This window comes from Hyla sarda, unplaced genomic scaffold (genome assembly GCF_029499605.1).
Source record: "Hyla sarda isolate aHylSar1 unplaced genomic scaffold, aHylSar1.hap1 scaffold_271, whole genome shotgun sequence".
Lineage (NCBI taxonomy): Eukaryota > Metazoa > Chordata > Amphibia > Anura > Hylidae > Hyla > Hyla sarda.
This window is the reverse complement of record NW_026609407.1, coordinates 65,195-82,552: the sequence shown is the minus strand read 5'-3', so window position 1 is coordinate 82,552 and position 17,358 is coordinate 65,195. Positions and strand designations below refer to the sequence as shown.

Here is a 17,358-nt window from a genome sequence, read left to right as displayed (position 1 = left end):
CCAATTAAGGAGGCCATTTAGTCAGCAGCAGCAGAAGTCCTGTGCCTGGACGCTCCAACAGGGGCCAGACACAAGCAGAAGCAGAAGCAGCAGAAGCAGCAGCAGCACCACCTTTTGTTTATTGGCTGCAGCAGCAGCAAGGCCCACAGGGCTGGCTAGCTGGCTAGCCAGCAAGCAGGTAGCAATGAAAGTAGGAATCTTTCTTTTTAACCCTGTAAGGGGGTGGTGCACTGTACCCGAAGATACTGCCATATCGGGTCAATGCATAGGGCGACGGAAGCAAGCTTCGAAATCGGCCCCCGTTCTCAAAAATCCATTTAATATATGGTCCCCAGATAGGGGACGTATCAGATATTAAACTGATAAGAACAGATACTACACTTGATCTTAGCCAAAAGGCCGAGAAGCGATAACCGTGAAAGGGGCGGGCCCAACAAGGTCCCCTTCATGGGCACTATCACTGCTTGCTGTCAGGGAGGCTGCCAGACAATTTTCCATGCACACTCTGGGCTGGGGGGCAGTCAACCACCAGTACACACAGCAGAACCTAAACCCATACCATTATTGCTAAGCAGCAAGACAGGGGCCCATTGCACTCCCACGGGGCCTTTTTAAATGCAATCCATAACCCGGATTTGCCAGGAACCCTTCTTACTCCTCCTACTTGCATGTGACACTGGGCTTAGGATCTGCATAGGAAACACACACACAATCACACACCTACCTTTGTTGCCTGCAGATGCCTCCTTGGCTGTCCCCAAACGGTATCAAACCAACACCCACGGGAAGCTGTAAGCATAGAGGACATGCCTGCACCCCATTGGACTTACCTGTGTGGGTTAAATCCGGGTTATTTGACAACCTATGGCGGTGATGGTTCTGCTCAGGCAGAGCAGTGCTGATGCTCCTCATAAAGCTGTCGCTGCTGTGAAGGTTCTAGGTGACATCACAAATCCCTTTGGTTACATACACAACAAAGCTGGGTTGTTGTTGTTTACACTCTGCAAGGCCTGTGGAAGTGAGTGACATCATAGCACTGTAGTTCTGAGGGTTCAAGATGGATGCAACAATCTCCTGTTGCTTCTATGAAGGCCGTAATAGACGACATCACCAAACAGCTCCATAGTCACATACACAGCAAAGGAGAGATGTTGTTTACACCTAGTGATGTCAGTGGTATTGAGTGACATCACAGCACAGTGCTAAGGCTCCTGGGCCTGGACACAGCAGCGGCTGCAATATCTCAACGGAGAATACGTTTATATCTATGTGTGTGTGTGCGCATATATATATATATATATATATATATATATATATATATATATATATTTCTCCGCCGAAATCACTTTTAAACCCATTTCCACCTTTTTTTCCCTTCTCTTCCTCTTACTTTTTTTTCACGTTTTTTTACGTTTTTCTCCTTTTCGCCTCTTTTCTGGGCGTATTATTCTTCTTTTTCTTCTTTTTTTTCGTCTAATGCATACCCCATCAGTGCAGCAATGCTTATTCAATACCGCCAGCAGATGGAGACACTGGGGGATAATTTTCTAAGGATTTATACTGATTTTTCCTGTCTGAATTTGTCGCACAGAAAGTTGCAGGCCAAATATGTGTGACATTTCTGCGACTTTAGCTTCTAGAGCATTTTTACAACATTATACATAGGTGCTGAATACATAAAAAGCGACTGTTCAGCGACAGACAAGTCGCATCGGCTGAAAGTAGGCCAGAATGTCAGTCCATGTTGGAGCAGGTTTAGATACAGTCTAAAGCATAGATCTCAAAGTCTGTGCACAGAATTTAGCAAGGGCCTCGCACCTTCTGATGCATCAGGTAGGTGCACAATAGCATAGCCTAACCCTCTGTACTTTGGTCTATATTGATGCGGGACATAGACAGCCAGCTGATGACCAATCCATTAGTGCAATGGATGGCTGGAAGCATTTGTCTTTGCCTTTGCAATACCACAGAAGCAATGCATGGTCAATGTACAGCAATGACACACCTGTGTGAACAGCCAGGAGACCCCCCCCCCCCCCATGTTATGTTACATAGTTACATAGTTAGTACGGTCGAAAAAAGACATATGTCCATCACGTTCAACCAGGGAATTAAGGGGTAGGGGTGTGGCGCGATATTGGGGAAGGGATGAGATTTTATATTTCTTCATAAGCATTAATCTTATTTTGTCAATTAGGAACATTCAGCACCCACCCGCTATCAAGGCAGCTGCCTATCATGTCATGCCCTACCTGCACAGGTGTGCTGGCTACTCAAATGATCCAATTAAGGAGGCCATTTAGTCAGCAGCAGCAGAAGTCCTGTGCCTGGACGCTCCAACAGGGGCCAGACACAAGCAGAAGCAGAAGCAGCAGAAGCACCACCTTTTGTTTATTGGCTGCAGCAGCAGCAAGGCCCACAGGGCTGGCTAGCTGGCTAGCCAGCAAGCAGGTAGCAATGAAAGTAGGAATCTTTCTTTTTAACCCTGTAAGGGGGTGGTGCACTGTACCCGAAGATACTGCCATATCGGGTCAATGCATAGGGCGACGGAAGCAAGCTTCGAAATCGGCCCCCGTTCTCAAAAATCCATTTAATATATGGTCCCCAGATAGGGGACGTATCAGATATTAAACTGATAAGAACAGATACTACACTTGATCTTAGCCAAAAGGCCGAGAAGCGATAACCGTGAAAGGGGCGGGCCCAACAAGGTCCCCTTCATGGGCACTATCACTGCTTGCTGTCAGGGAGGCTGCCAGACAATTTTCCATGCACACTCTGGGCTGGGGGGCAGTCAACCACCAGTACACACAGCAGAACCTAAACCCATACCATTATTGCTAAGCAGCAAGACAGGGGCCCATTGCACTCCCACGGGGCCTTTTTAAATGCAATCCATAACCCGGATTTGCCAGGAACCCTTCTTACTCCTCCTACTTGCATGTGACACTGGGCTTAGGATCTGCATAGGAAACACACACACAAGCACACACCTACCTTTGTTGCCTGCAGATGCCTCCTTGGCTGTCCCCAAACGGTATCAAACCAACACCCACGGGAAGCTGTAAGCATAGAGGACATGCCTGCACCCCATTGGACTTACCTGTGTGGGTTAAATCCGGGTTATTTGACAACCTATGGCGGTGATGGTTCTGCTCAGGCAGAGCAGTGCTGATGCTCCTCATAAAGCTGTCGCTGCTGTGAAGGTTCTAGGTGACATCACAAATCCCTTTGGTTACATACACAACAAAGCTGGGTTGTTGTTGTTTACACTCTGCAAGGCCTGTGGAAGTGAGTGACATCATAGCACTGTAGTTCTGAGGGTTCAAGATGGATGCAACAATCTCCTGTTGCTTCTATGAAGGCCGTAATAGACGACATCACCAAACAGCTCCATAGTCACATACACAGCAAAGGAGAGATGTTGTTTACACCTAGTGATGTCAGTGGTATTGAGTGACATCACAGCACAGTGCTAAGGCTCCTGGGCCTGGACACAGCAGCGGCTGCAATATCTCAACGGAGAATACGTTTATATCTATGTGTGTGTGTGCGCATATATATATATATATATATATATATATATATATATATATATATATATTTCTCCGCCGAAATCACTTTTAAACCCATTTCCACCTTTTTTTCCCTTCTCTTCCTCTTACTTTTTTTTCACGTTTTTTTACGTTTTTCTCCTTTTCGCCTCTTTTCTGGGCGTATTATTCTTCTTTTTCTTCTTTTTTTTCGTCTAATGCATACCCCATCAGTGCAGCAATGCTTATTCAATACCACCAGCAGATGGAGACACTGGGGGATAATTTTCTAAGGATTTATACTGATTTTTCCTGTCTGAATTTGTCGCACAGAAAGTTGCAGGCCAAATATGTGTGACATTTCTGCGACTTTAGCTTCTAGAGCATTTTTACAACATTATACATAGGTGCTGAATACATAAAAAGCGACTGTTCAGCGACAGACAAGTCGCATCGGCTGAAAGTAGGCCAGAATGTCAGTCCATGTTGGAGCAGGTTTAGATACAGTCTAAAGCATAGATCTCAAAGTCTGTGCACAGAATTTAGCAAGGGCCTCGCACCTTCTGATGCATCAGGTAGGTGCACAATAGCATAGCCTAACCCTCTGTACTTTGGTCTATATTGATGCGGGACATAGACAGCCAGCTGATGACCAATCCATTAGTGCAATGGATGGCTGGAAGCATTTGTCTTTGCCTTTGCAATACCACAGAAGCAATGCATGGTCAATGTACAGCAATGACACACCTGTGTGAACAGCCAGGAGACCCCCCCCCCCCCCCCATGTTATGTTACATAGTTACATAGTTAGTACGGTCGAAAAAAGACATATGTCCATCACGTTCAACCAGGGAATTAAGGGGTAGGGGTGTGGCGCGATATTGGGGAAGGGATGAGATTTTATATTTCTTCATAAGCATTAATCTTATTTTGTCAATTAGGAACATTCAGCACCCACCCGCTATCAAGGCAGCTGCCTATCATGTCATGCCCTACCTGCACAGGTGTGCTGGCTACTCAAATGATCCAATTAAGGAGGCCATTTAGTCAGCAGCAGCAGAAGTCCTGTGCCTGGACGCTCCAACAGGGGCCAGACACAAGCAGAAGCAGAAGCAGCAGAAGCAGCAGCAGCACCACCTTTTGTTTATTGGCTGCAGCAGCAGCAAGGCCCACAGGGCTGGCTAGCTGGCTAGCCAGCAAGCAGGTAGCAATGAAAGTAGGAATCTTTCTTTTTAACCCTGTAAGGGGGTGGTGCACTGTACCCGAAGATACTGCCATATCGGGTCAATGCATAGGGCGACGGAAGCAAGCTTCGAAATCGGCCCCCGTTCTCAAAAATCCATTTAATATATGGTCCCCAGATAGGGGACGTATCAGATATTAAACTGATAAGAACAGATACTACACTTGATCTTAGCCAAAAGGCCGAGAAGCGATAACCGTGAAAGGGGCGGGCCCAACAAGGTCCCCTTCATGGGCACTATCACTGCTTGCTGTCAGGGAGGCTGCCAGACAATTTTCCATGCACACTCTGGGCTGGGGGGCAGTCAACCACCAGTACACACAGCAGAACCTAAACCCATACCATTATTGCTAAGCAGCAAGACAGGGGCCCATTGCACTCCCACGGGGCCTTTTTAAATGCAATCCATAACCCGGATTTGCCAGGAACCCTTCTTACTCCTCCTACTTGCATGTGACACTGGGCTTAGGATCTGCATAGGAAACACACACACAAGCACACACCTACCTTTGTTGCCTGCAGATGCCTCCTTGGCTGTCCCCAAACGGTATCAAACCAACACCCACGGGAAGCTGTAAGCATAGAGGACATGCCTGCACCCCATTGGACTTACCTGTGTGGGTTAAATCCGGGTTATTTGACAACCTATGGCGGTGATGGTTCTGCTCAGGCAGAGCAGTGCTGATGCTCCTCATAAAGCTGTCGCTGCTGTGAAGGTTCTAGGTGACATCACAAATCCCTTTGGTTACATACACAACAAAGCTGGGTTGTTGTTGTTTACACTCTGCAAGGCCTGTGGAAGTGAGTGACATCATAGCACTGTAGTTCTGAGGGTTCAAGATGGATGCAACAATCTCCTGTTGCTTCTATGAAGGCCGTAATAGACGACATCACCAAACAGCTCCATAGTCACATACACAGCAAAGGAGAGATGTTGTTTACACCTAGTGATGTCAGTGGTATTGAGTGACATCACAGCACAGTGCTAAGGCTCCTGGGCCTGGACACAGCAGCGGCTGCAATATCTCAACGGAGAATACGTTTATATCTATGTGTGTGTGTGCGCATATATATATATATATATATATATATATATATATATATATATATATATATATTTCTCCGCCGAAATCACTTTTAAACCCATTTCCACCTTTTTTTCCCTTCTCTTCCTCTTACTTTTTTTTCACGTTTTTTTACGTTTTTCTCCTTTTCGCCTCTTTTCTGGGCGTATTATTCTTCTTTTTCTTCTTTTTTTTCGTCTAATGCATACCCCATCAGTGCAGCAATGCTTATTCAATACCACCAGCAGATGGAGACACTGGGGGATAATTTTCTAAGGATTTATACTGATTTTTCCTGTCTGAATTTGTCGCACAGAAAGTTGCAGGCCAAATATGTGTGACATTTCTGCGACTTTAGCTTCTAGAGCATTTTTACAACATTATACATAGGTGCTGAATACATAAAAAGCGACTGTTCAGCGACAGACAAGTCGCATCGGCTGAAAGTAGGCCAGAATGTCAGTCCATGTTGGAGCAGGTTTAGATACAGTCTAAAGCATAGATCTCAAAGTCTGTGCACAGAATTTAGCAAGGGCCTCGCACCTTCTGATGCATCAGGTAGGTGCACAATAGCATAGCCTAACCCTCTGTACTTTGGTCTATATTGATGCGGGACATAGACAGCCAGCTGATGACCAATCCATTAGTGCAATGGATGGCTGGAAGCATTTGTCTTTGCCTTTGCAATACCACAGAAGCAATGCATGGTCAATGTACAGCAATGACACACCTGTGTGAACAGCCAGGAGACCCCCCCCCCCCCCCATGTTATGTTACATAGTTACATAGTTAGTACGGTCGAAAAAAGACATATGTCCATCACGTTCAACCAGGGAATTAAGGGGTAGGGGTGTGGCGCGATATTGGGGAAGGGATGAGATTTTATATTTCTTCATAAGCATTAATCTTATTTTGTCAATTAGGAACATTCAGCACCCACCCGCTATCAAGGCAGCTGCCTATCATGTCATGCCCTACCTGCACAGGTGTGCTGGCTACTCAAATGATCCAATTAAGGAGGCCATTTAGTCAGCAGCAGCAGAAGTCCTGTGCCTGGACGCTCCAACAGGGGCCAGACACAAGCAGAAGCAGAAGCAGCAGAAGCAGCAGCAGCACCACCTTTTGTTTATTGGCTGCAGCAGCAGCAAGGCCCACAGGGCTGGCTAGCTGGCTAGCCAGCAAGCAGGTAGCAATGAAAGTAGGAATCTTTCTTTTTAACCCTGTAAGGGGGTGGTGCACTGTACCCGAAGATACTGCCATATCGGGTCAATGCATAGGGCGACGGAAGCAAGCTTCGAAATCGGCCCCCGTTCTCAAAAATCCATTTAATATATGGTCCCCAGATAGGGGACGTATCAGATATTAAACTGATAAGAACAGATACTACACTTGATCTTAGCCAAAAGGCCGAGAAGCGATAACCGTGAAAGGGGCGGGCCCAACAAGGTCCCCTTCATGGGCACTATCACTGCTTGCTGTCAGGGAGGCTGCCAGACAATTTTCCATGCACACTCTGGGCTGGGGGGCAGTCAACCACCAGTACACACAGCAGAACCTAAACCCATACCATTATTGCTAAGCAGCAAGACAGGGGCCCATTGCACTCCCACGGGGCCTTTTTAAATGCAATCCATAACCCGGATTTGCCAGGAACCCTTCTTACTCCTCCTACTTGCATGTGACACTGGGCTTAGGATCTGCATAGGAAACACACACACAAGCACACACCTACCTTTGTTGCCTGCAGATGCCTCCTTGGCTGTCCCCAAACGGTATCAAACCAACACCCACGGGAAGCTGTAAGCATAGAGGACATGCCTGCACCCCATTGGACTTACCTGTGTGGGTTAAATCCGGGTTATTTGACAACCTATGGCGGTGATGGTTCTGCTCAGGCAGAGCAGTGCTGATGCTCCTCATAAAGCTGTCGCTGCTGTGAAGGTTCTAGGTGACATCACAAATCCCTTTGGTTACATACACAACAAAGCTGGGTTGTTGTTGTTTACACTCTGCAAGGCCTGTGGAAGTGAGTGACATCATAGCACTGTAGTTCTGAGGGTTCAAGATGGATGCAACAATCTCCTGTTGCTTCTATGAAGGCCGTAATAGACGACATCACCAAACAGCTCCATAGTCACATACACAGCAAAGGAGAGATGTTGTTTACACCTAGTGATGTCAGTGGTATTGAGTGACATCACAGCACAGTGCTAAGGCTCCTGGGCCTGGACACAGCAGCGGCTGCAATATCTCAACGGAGAATACGTTTATATCTATGTGTGTGTGTGCGCATATATATATATATATATATATATATATATATATATATATATTTCTCCGCCGAAATCACTTTTAAACCCATTTCCACCTTTTTTTCCCTTCTCTTCCTCTTACTTTTTTTTCACGTTTTTTTACGTTTTTCTCCTTTTCGCCTCTTTTCTGGGCGTATTATTCTTCTTTTTCTTCTTTTTTTTCGTCTAATGCATACCCCATCAGTGCAGCAATGCTTATTCAATACCGCCAGCAGATGGAGACACTGGGGGATAATTTTCTAAGGATTTATACTGATTTTTCCTGTCTGAATTTGTCGCACAGAAAGTTGCAGGCCAAATATGTGTGACATTTCTGCGACTTTAGCTTCTAGAGCATTTTTACAACATTATACATAGGTGCTGAATACATAAAAAGCGACTGTTCAGCGACAGACAAGTCGCATCGGCTGAAAGTAGGCCAGAATGTCAGTCCATGTTGGAGCAGGTTTAGATACAGTCTAAAGCATAGATCTCAAAGTCTGTGCACAGAATTTAGCAAGGGCCTCGCACCTTCTGATGCATCAGGTAGGTGCACAATAGCATAGCCTAACCCTCTGTACTTTGGTCTATATTGATGCGGGACATAGACAGCCAGCTGATGACCAATCCATTAGTGCAATGGATGGCTGGAAGCATTTGTCTTTGCCTTTGCAATACCACAGAAGCAATGCATGGTCAATGTACAGCAATGACACACCTGTGTGAACAGCCAGGAGACCCCCCCCCCCCCATGTTATGTTACATAGTTACATAGTTAGTACGGTCGAAAAAAGACATATGTCCATCACGTTCAACCAGGGAATTAAGGGGTAGGGGTGTGGCGCGATATTGGGGAAGGGATGAGATTTTATATTTCTTCATAAGCATTAATCTTATTTTGTCAATTAGGAACATTCAGCACCCACCCGCTATCAAGGCAGCTGCCTATCATGTCATGCCCTACCTGCACAGGTGTGCTGGCTACTCAAATGATCCAATTAAGGAGGCCATTTAGTCAGCAGCAGCAGAAGTCCTGTGCCTGGACGCTCCAACAGGGGCCAGACACAAGCAGAAGCAGAAGCAGCAGAAGCAGCAGCAGCACCACCTTTTGTTTATTGGCTGCAGCAGCAGCAAGGCCCACAGGGCTGGCTAGCTGGCTAGCCAGCAAGCAGGTAGCAATGAAAGTAGGAATCTTTCTTTTTAACCCTGTAAGGGGGTGGTGCACTGTACCCGAAGATACTGCCATATCGGGTCAATGCATAGGGCGACGGAAGCAAGCTTCGAAATCGGCCCCCGTTCTCAAAAATCCATTTAATATATGGTCCCCAGATAGGGGACGTATCAGATATTAAACTGATAAGAACAGATACTACACTTGATCTTAGCCAAAAGGCCGAGAAGCGATAACCGTGAAAGGGGCGGGCCCAACAAGGTCCCCTTCATGGGCACTATCACTGCTTGCTGTCAGGGAGGCTGCCAGACAATTTTCCATGCACACTCTGGGCTGGGGGGCAGTCAACCACCAGTACACACAGCAGAACCTAAACCCATACCATTATTGCTAAGCAGCAAGACAGGGGCCCATTGCACTCCCACGGGGCCTTTTTAAATGCAATCCATAACCCGGATTTGCCAGGAACCCTTCTTACTCCTCCTACTTGCATGTGACACTGGGCTTAGGATCTGCATAGGAAACACACACACAAGCACACACCTACCTTTGTTGCCTGCAGATGCCTCCTTGGCTGTCCCCAAACGGTATCAAACCAACACCCACGGGAAGCTGTAAGCATAGAGGACATGCCTGCACCCCATTGGACTTACCTGTGTGGGTTAAATCCGGGTTATTTGACAACCTATGGCGGTGATGGTTCTGCTCAGGCAGAGCAGTGCTGATGCTCCTCATAAAGCTGTCGCTGCTGTGAAGGTTCTAGGTGACATCACAAATCCCTTTGGTTACATACACAACAAAGCTGGGTTGTTGTTGTTTACACTCTGCAAGGCCTGTGGAAGTGAGTGACATCATAGCACTGTAGTTCTGAGGGTTCAAGATGGATGCAACAATCTCCTGTTGCTTCTATGAAGGCCGTAATAGACGACATCACCAAACAGCTCCATAGTCACATACACAGCAAAGGAGAGATGTTGTTTACACCTAGTGATGTCAGTGGTATTGAGTGACATCACAGCACAGTGCTAAGGCTCCTGGGCCTGGACACAGCAGCGGCTGCAATATCTCAACGGAGAATACGTTTATATCTATGTGTGTGTGTGCGCATATATATATATATATATATATATATATATATATATATATATTTCTCCGCCGAAATCACTTTTAAACCCATTTCCACCTTTTTTTCCCTTCTCTTCCTCTTACTTTTTTTTCACGTTTTTTACGTTTTTCTCCTTTTCGCCTCTTTTCTGGGCGTATTATTCTTCTTTTTCTTCTTTTTTTTCGTCTAATGCATACCCCATCAGTGCAGCAATGCTTATTCAATACCGCCAGCAGATGGAGACACTGGGGGATAATTTTCTAAGGATTTATACTGATTTTTCCTGTCTGAATTTGTCGCACAGAAAGTTGCAGGCCAAATATGTGTGACATTTCTGCGACTTTAGCTTCTAGAGCATTTTTACAACATTATACATAGGTGCTGAATACATAAAAAGCGACTGTTCAGCGACAGACAAGTCGCATCGGCTGAAAGTAGGCCAGAATGTCAGTCCATGTTGGAGCAGGTTTAGATACAGTCTAAAGCATAGATCTCAAAGTCTGTGCACAGAATTTAGCAAGGGCCTCGCACCTTCTGATGCATCAGGTAGGTGCACAATAGCATAGCCTAACCCTCTGTACTTTGGTCTATATTGATGCGGGACATAGACAGCCAGCTGATGACCAATCCATTAGTGCAATGGATGGCTGGAAGCATTTGTCTTTGCCTTTGCAATACCACAGAAGCAATGCATGGTCAATGTACAGCAATGACACACCTGTGTGAACAGCCAGGAGACCCCCCCCCCCCCCATGTTATGTTACATAGTTACATAGTTAGTACGGTCGAAAAAAGACATATGTCCATCACGTTCAACCAGGGAATTAAGGGGTAGGGGTGTGGCGCGATATTGGGGAAGGGATGAGATTTTATATTTCTTCATAAGCATTAATCTTATTTTGTCAATTAGGAACATTCAGCACCCACCCGCTATCAAGGCAGCTGCCTATCATGTCATGCCCTACCTGCACAGGTGTGCTGGCTACTCAAATGATCCAATTAAGGAGGCCATTTAGTCAGCAGCAGCAAAAGTCCTGTGCCTGGACGCTCCAACAGGGGCCAGACACAAGCAGAAGCAGAAGCAGCAGAAGCAGCAGCAGCACCACCTTTTGTTTATTGGCTGCAGCAGCAGCAAGGCCCACAGGGCTGGCTAGCTGGCTAGCCAGCAAGCAGGTAGCAATGAAAGTAGGAATCTTTCTTTTTAACCCTGTAAGGGGGTGGTGCACTGTACCCGAAGATACTGCCATATCGGGTCAATGCATAGGGCGACGGAAGCAAGCTTCGAAATCGGCCCCCGTTCTCAAAAATCCATTTAATATATGGTCCCCAGATAGGGGACGTATCAGATATTAAACTGATAAGAACAGATACTACACTTGATCTTAGCCAAAAGGCCGAGAAGCGATAACCGTGAAAGGGGCGGGCCCAACAAGGTCCCCTTCATGGGCACTATCACTGCTTGCTGTCAGGGAGGCTGCCAGACAATTTTCCATGCACACTCTGGGCTGGGGGGCAGTCAACCACCAGTACACACAGCAGAACCTAAACCCATACCATTATTGCTAAGCAGCAAGACAGGGGCCCATTGCACTCCCACGGGGCCTTTTTAAATGCAATCCATAACCCGGATTTGCCAGGAACCCTTCTTACTCCTCCTACTTGCATGTGACACTGGGCTTAGGATCTGCATAGGAAACACACACACAAGCACACACCTACCTTTGTTGCCTGCAGATGCCTCCTTGGCTGTCCCCAAACGGTATCAAACCAACACCCACGGGAAGCTGTAAGCATAGAGGACATGCCTGCACCCCATTGGACTTACCTGTGTGGGTTAAATCCGGGTTATTTGACAACCTATGGCGGTGATGGTTCTGCTCAGGCAGAGCAGTGCTGATGCTCCTCATAAAGCTGTCGCTGCTGTGAAGGTTCTAGGTGACATCACAAATCCCTTTGGTTACATACACAACAAAGCTGGGTTGTTGTTGTTTACACTCTGCAAGGCCTGTGGAAGTGAGTGACATCATAGCACTGTAGTTCTGAGGGTTCAAGATGGATGCAACAATCTCCTGTTGCTTCTATGAAGGCCGTAATAGACGACATCACCAAACAGCTCCATAGTCACATACACAGCAAAGGAGAGATGTTGTTTACACCTAGTGATGTCAGTGGTATTGAGTGACATCACAGCACAGTGCTAAGGCTCCTGGGCCTGGACACAGCAGCGGCTGCAATATCTCAACGGAGAATACGTTTATATCTATGTGTGTGTGTGCGCATATATATATATATATATATATATATATATATATATATATATTTCTCCGCCGAAATCACTTTTAAACCCATTTCCACCTTTTTTTCCCTTCTCTTCCTCTTACTTTTTTTTCACGTTTTTTTACGTTTTTCTCCTTTTCGCCTCTTTTCTGGGCGTATTATTCTTCTTTTTCTTCTTTTTTTTCGTCTAATGCATACCCCATCAGTGCAGCAATGCTTATTCAATACCGCCAGCAGATGGAGACACTGGGGGATAATTTTCTAAGGATTTATACTGATTTTTCCTGTCTGAATTTGTCGCACAGAAAGTTGCAGGCCAAATATGTGTGACATTTCTGCGACTTTAGCTTCTAGAGCATTTTTACAACATTATACATAGGTGCTGAATACATAAAAAGCGACTGTTCAGCGACAGACAAGTCGCATCGGCTGAAAGTAGGCCAGAATGTCAGTCCATGTTGGAGCAGGTTTAGATACAGTCTAAAGCATAGATCTCAAAGTCTGTGCACAGAATTTAGCAAGGGCCTCGCACCTTCTGATGCATCAGGTAGGTGCACAATAGCATAGCCTAACCCTCTGTACTTTGGTCTATATTGATGCGGGACATAGACAGCCAGCTGATGACCAATCCATTAGTGCAATGGATGGCTGGAAGCATTTGTCTTTGCCTTTGCAATACCACAGAAGCAATGCATGGTCAATGTACAGCAATGACACACCTGTGTGAACAGCCAGGAGACCCCCCCCCCCCCCATGTTATGTTACATAGTTACATAGTTAGTACGGTCGAAAAAAGACATATGTCCATCACGTTCAACCAGGGAATTAAGGGGTAGGGGTGTGGCGCGATATTGGGGAAGGGATGAGATTTTATATTTCTTCATAAGCATTAATCTTATTTTGTCAATTAGGAACATTCAGCACCCACCCGCTATCAAGGCAGCTGCCTATCATGTCATGCCCTACCTGCACAGGTGTGCTGGCTACTCAAATGATCCAATTAAGGAGGCCATTTAGTCAGCAGCAGCAGAAGTCCTGTGCCTGGACGCTCCAACAGGGGCCAGACACAAGCAGAAGCAGAAGCAGCAGAAGCAGCAGCAGCACCACCTTTTGTTTATTGGCTGCAGCAGCAGCAAGGCCCACAGGGCTGGCTAGCTGGCTAGCCAGCAAGCAGGTAGCAATGAAAGTAGGAATCTTTCTTTTTAACCCTGTAAGGGGGTGGTGCACTGTACCCGAAGATACTGCCATATCGGGTCAATGCATAGGGCGACGGAAGCAAGCTTCGAAATCGGCCCCCGTTCTCAAAAATCCATTTAATATATGGTCCCCAGATAGGGGACGTATCAGATATTAAACTGATAAGAACAGATACTACACTTGATCTTAGCCAAAAGGCCGAGAAGCGATAACCGTGAAAGGGGCGGGCCCAACAAGGTCCCCTTCATGGGCACTATCACTGCTTGCTGTCAGGGAGGCTGCCAGACAATTTTCCATGCACACTCTGGGCTGGGGGGCAGTCAACCACCAGTACACACAGCAGAACCTAAACCCATACCATTATTGCTAAGCAGCAAGACAGGGGCCCATTGCACTCCCACGGGGCCTTTTTAAATGCAATCCATAACCCGGATTTGCCAGGAACCCTTCTTACTCCTCCTACTTGCATGTGACACTGGGCTTAGGATCTGCATAGGAAACACACACACAAGCACACACCTACCTTTGTTGCCTGCAGATGCCTCCTTGGCTGTCCCCAAACGGTATCAAACCAACACCCACGGGAAGCTGTAAGCATAGAGGACATGCCTGCACCCCATTGGACTTACCTGTGTGGGTTAAATCCGGGTTATTTGACAACCTATGGCGGTGATGGTTCTGCTCAGGCAGAGCAGTGCTGATGCTCCTCATAAAGCTGTCGCTGCTGTGAAGGTTCTAGGTGACATCACAAATCCCTTTGGTTACATACACAACAAAGCTGGGTTGTTGTTGTTTACACTCTGCAAGGCCTGTGGAAGTGAGTGACATCATAGCACTGTAGTTCTGAGGGTTCAAGATGGATGCAACAATCTCCTGTTGCTTCTATGAAGGCCGTAATAGACGACATCACCAAACAGCTCCATAGTCACATACACAGCAAAGGAGAGATGTTGTTTACACCTAGTGATGTCAGTGGTATTGAGTGACATCACAGCACAGTGCTAAGGCTCCTGGGCCTGGACACAGCAGCGGCTGCAATATCTCAACGGAGAATACGTTTATATCTATGTGTGTGTGTGCGCATATATATATATATATATATATATATATATATATATATATATATATATATATATATTCTCCGCCGAAATCACTTTTAAACCCATTTCCACCTTTTTTTCCCTTCTCTTCCTCTTACTTTTTTTTCACGTTTTTTTACGTTTTTCTCCTTTTCGCCTCTTTTCTGGGCGTATTATTCTTCTTTTTCTTCTTTTTTTTCGTCTAATGCATACCCCATCAGTGCAGCAATGCTTATTCAATACCGCCAGCAGATGGAGACACTGGGGGATAATTTTCTAAGGATTTATACTGATTTTTCCTGTCTGAATTTGTCGCACAGAAAGTTGCAGGCCAAATATGTGTGACATTTCTGCGACTTTAGCTTCTAGAGCATTTTTACAACATTATACATAGGTGCTGAATACATAAAAAGCGACTGTTCAGCGACAGACAAGTCGCATCGGCTGAAAGTAGGCCAGAATGTCAGTCCATGTTGGAGCAGGTTTAGATACAGTCTAAAGCATAGATCTCAAAGTCTGTGCACAGAATTTAGCAAGGGCCTCGCACCTTCTGATGCATCAGGTAGGTGCACAATAGCATAGCCTAACCCTCTGTACTTTGGTCTATATTGATGCGGGACATAGACAGCCAGCTGATGACCAATCCATTAGTGCAATGGATGGCTGGAAGCATTTGTCTTTGCCTTTGCAATACCACAGAAGCAATGCATGGTCAATGTACAGCAATGACACACCTGTGTGAACAGCCAGGAGACCCCCCCCCCCCCCATGTTATGTTACATAGTTACATAGTTAGTACGGTCGAAAAAAGACATATGTCCATCACGTTCAACCAGGGAATTAAGGGGTAGGGGTGTGGCGCGATATTGGGGAAGGGATGAGATTTTATATTTCTTCATAAGCATTAATCTTATTTTGTCAATTAGGAACATTCAGCACCCACCCGCTATCAAGGCAGCTGCCTATCATGTCATGCCCTACCTGCACAGGTGTGCTGGCTACTCAAATGATCCAATTAAGGAGGCCATTTAGTCAGCAGCAGCAGAAGTCCTGTGCCTGGACGCTCCAACAGGGGCCAGACACAAGCAGAAGCAGAAGCAGCAGAAGCAGCAGCAGCACCACCTTTTGTTTATTGGCTGCAGCAGCAGCAAGGCCCACAGGGCTGGCTAGCTGGCTAGCCAGCAAGCAGGTAGCAATGAAAGTAGGAATCTTTCTTTTTAACCCTGTAAGGGGGTGGTGCACTGTACCCGAAGATACTGCCATATCGGGTCAATGCATAGGGCGACGGAAGCAAGCTTCGAAATCGGCCCCCGTTCTCAAAAATCCATTTAATATATGGTCCCCAGATAGGGGACGTATCAGATATTAAACTGATAAGAACAGATACTACACTTGATCTTAGCCAAAAGGCCGAGAAGCGATAACCGTGAAAGGGGCGGGCCCAACAAGGTCCCCTTCATGGGCACTATCACTGCTTGCTGTCAGGGAGGCTGCCAGACAATTTTCCATGCACACTCTGGGCTGGGGGGCAGTCAACCACCAGTACACACAGCAGAACCTAAACCCATACCATTATTGCTAAGCAGCAAGACAGGGGCCCATTGCACTCCCACGGGGCCTTTTTAAATGCAATCCATAACCCGGATTTGCCAGGAACCCTTCTTACTCCTCCTACTTGCATGTGACACTGGGCTTAGGATCTGCATAGGAAACACACACACAAGCACACACCTACCTTTGTTGCCTGCAGATGCCTCCTTGGCTGTCCCCAAACGGTATCAAACCAACACCCACGGGAAGCTGTAAGCATAGAGGACATGCCTGCACCCCATTGGACTTACCTGTGTGGGTTAAATCCGGGTTATTTGACAACCTATGGCGGTGATGGTTCTGCTCAGGCAGAGCAGTGCTGATGCTCCTCATAAAGCTGTCGCTGCTGTGAAGGTTCTAGGTGACATCACAAATCCCTTTGGTTACATACACAACAAAGCTGGGTTGTTGTTGTTTACACTCTGCAAGGCCTGTGGAAGTGAGTGACATCATAGCACTGTAGTTCTGAGGGTTCAAGATGGATGCAACAATCTCCTGTTGCTTCTATGAAGGCCGTAATAGACGACATCACCAAACAGCTCCATAGTCACATACACAGCAAAGGAGAGATGTTGTTTACACCTAGTGATGTCAGTGGTATTGAGTGACATCACAGCACAGTGCTAAGGCTCCTGGGCCTGGACACAGCAGCGGCTGCAATATCTCAACGGAGAATACGTTTATATCTATGTGTGTGTGTGCGCATATATATATATATATATATATATATATATATATATATATATATATTTCTCCGCCGAAATCACTTTTAAACCCATTTCCACCTTTTTTTCCCTTCTCTTCCTCT

At 46.3% G+C, this 17,358-nt stretch overlaps 8 non-coding genes across 8 annotated transcripts; all 8 read right to left on the bottom strand.

The window, feature by feature from the left end:
* Positions 1-220: 220 nt before the first annotated feature.
* On the bottom strand, positions 221-411 carry LOC130325373 (U2 spliceosomal RNA). Its single transcript, XR_008870205.1, has one exon. It is a non-coding gene; the product is annotated as a U2 spliceosomal RNA (small nuclear RNA).
* Positions 412-2,493: 2,082 nt separating this feature from the next.
* LOC130325372 (U2 spliceosomal RNA) lies at positions 2,494-2,684 on the bottom strand. The gene has a single exon (XR_008870204.1). It is a non-coding gene; the product is annotated as a U2 spliceosomal RNA (small nuclear RNA).
* A 2,095-nt stretch (positions 2,685-4,779) lies between these two features.
* On the bottom strand, positions 4,780-4,970 carry LOC130325371 (U2 spliceosomal RNA). Its single transcript, XR_008870203.1, has one exon. It is a non-coding gene; the product is annotated as a U2 spliceosomal RNA (small nuclear RNA).
* A 2,098-nt stretch (positions 4,971-7,068) lies between these two features.
* On the bottom strand, positions 7,069-7,259 carry LOC130325370 (U2 spliceosomal RNA). The gene has a single exon (XR_008870202.1). It is a non-coding gene; the product is annotated as a U2 spliceosomal RNA (small nuclear RNA).
* A 2,086-nt stretch (positions 7,260-9,345) lies between these two features.
* On the bottom strand, positions 9,346-9,536 carry LOC130325369 (U2 spliceosomal RNA). The gene has a single exon (XR_008870201.1). It is a non-coding gene; the product is annotated as a U2 spliceosomal RNA (small nuclear RNA).
* A 2,086-nt stretch (positions 9,537-11,622) lies between these two features.
* On the bottom strand, positions 11,623-11,813 carry LOC130325368 (U2 spliceosomal RNA). Its single transcript, XR_008870200.1, has one exon. It is a non-coding gene; the product is annotated as a U2 spliceosomal RNA (small nuclear RNA).
* Positions 11,814-13,900: 2,087 nt separating this feature from the next.
* LOC130325367 (U2 spliceosomal RNA) lies at positions 13,901-14,091 on the bottom strand. The gene has a single exon (XR_008870199.1). It is a non-coding gene; the product is annotated as a U2 spliceosomal RNA (small nuclear RNA).
* A 2,100-nt stretch (positions 14,092-16,191) lies between these two features.
* LOC130325366 (U2 spliceosomal RNA) lies at positions 16,192-16,382 on the bottom strand. The gene has a single exon (XR_008870198.1). It is a non-coding gene; the product is annotated as a U2 spliceosomal RNA (small nuclear RNA).
* Between the last annotated feature and the right edge of the window lie 976 nt (positions 16,383-17,358).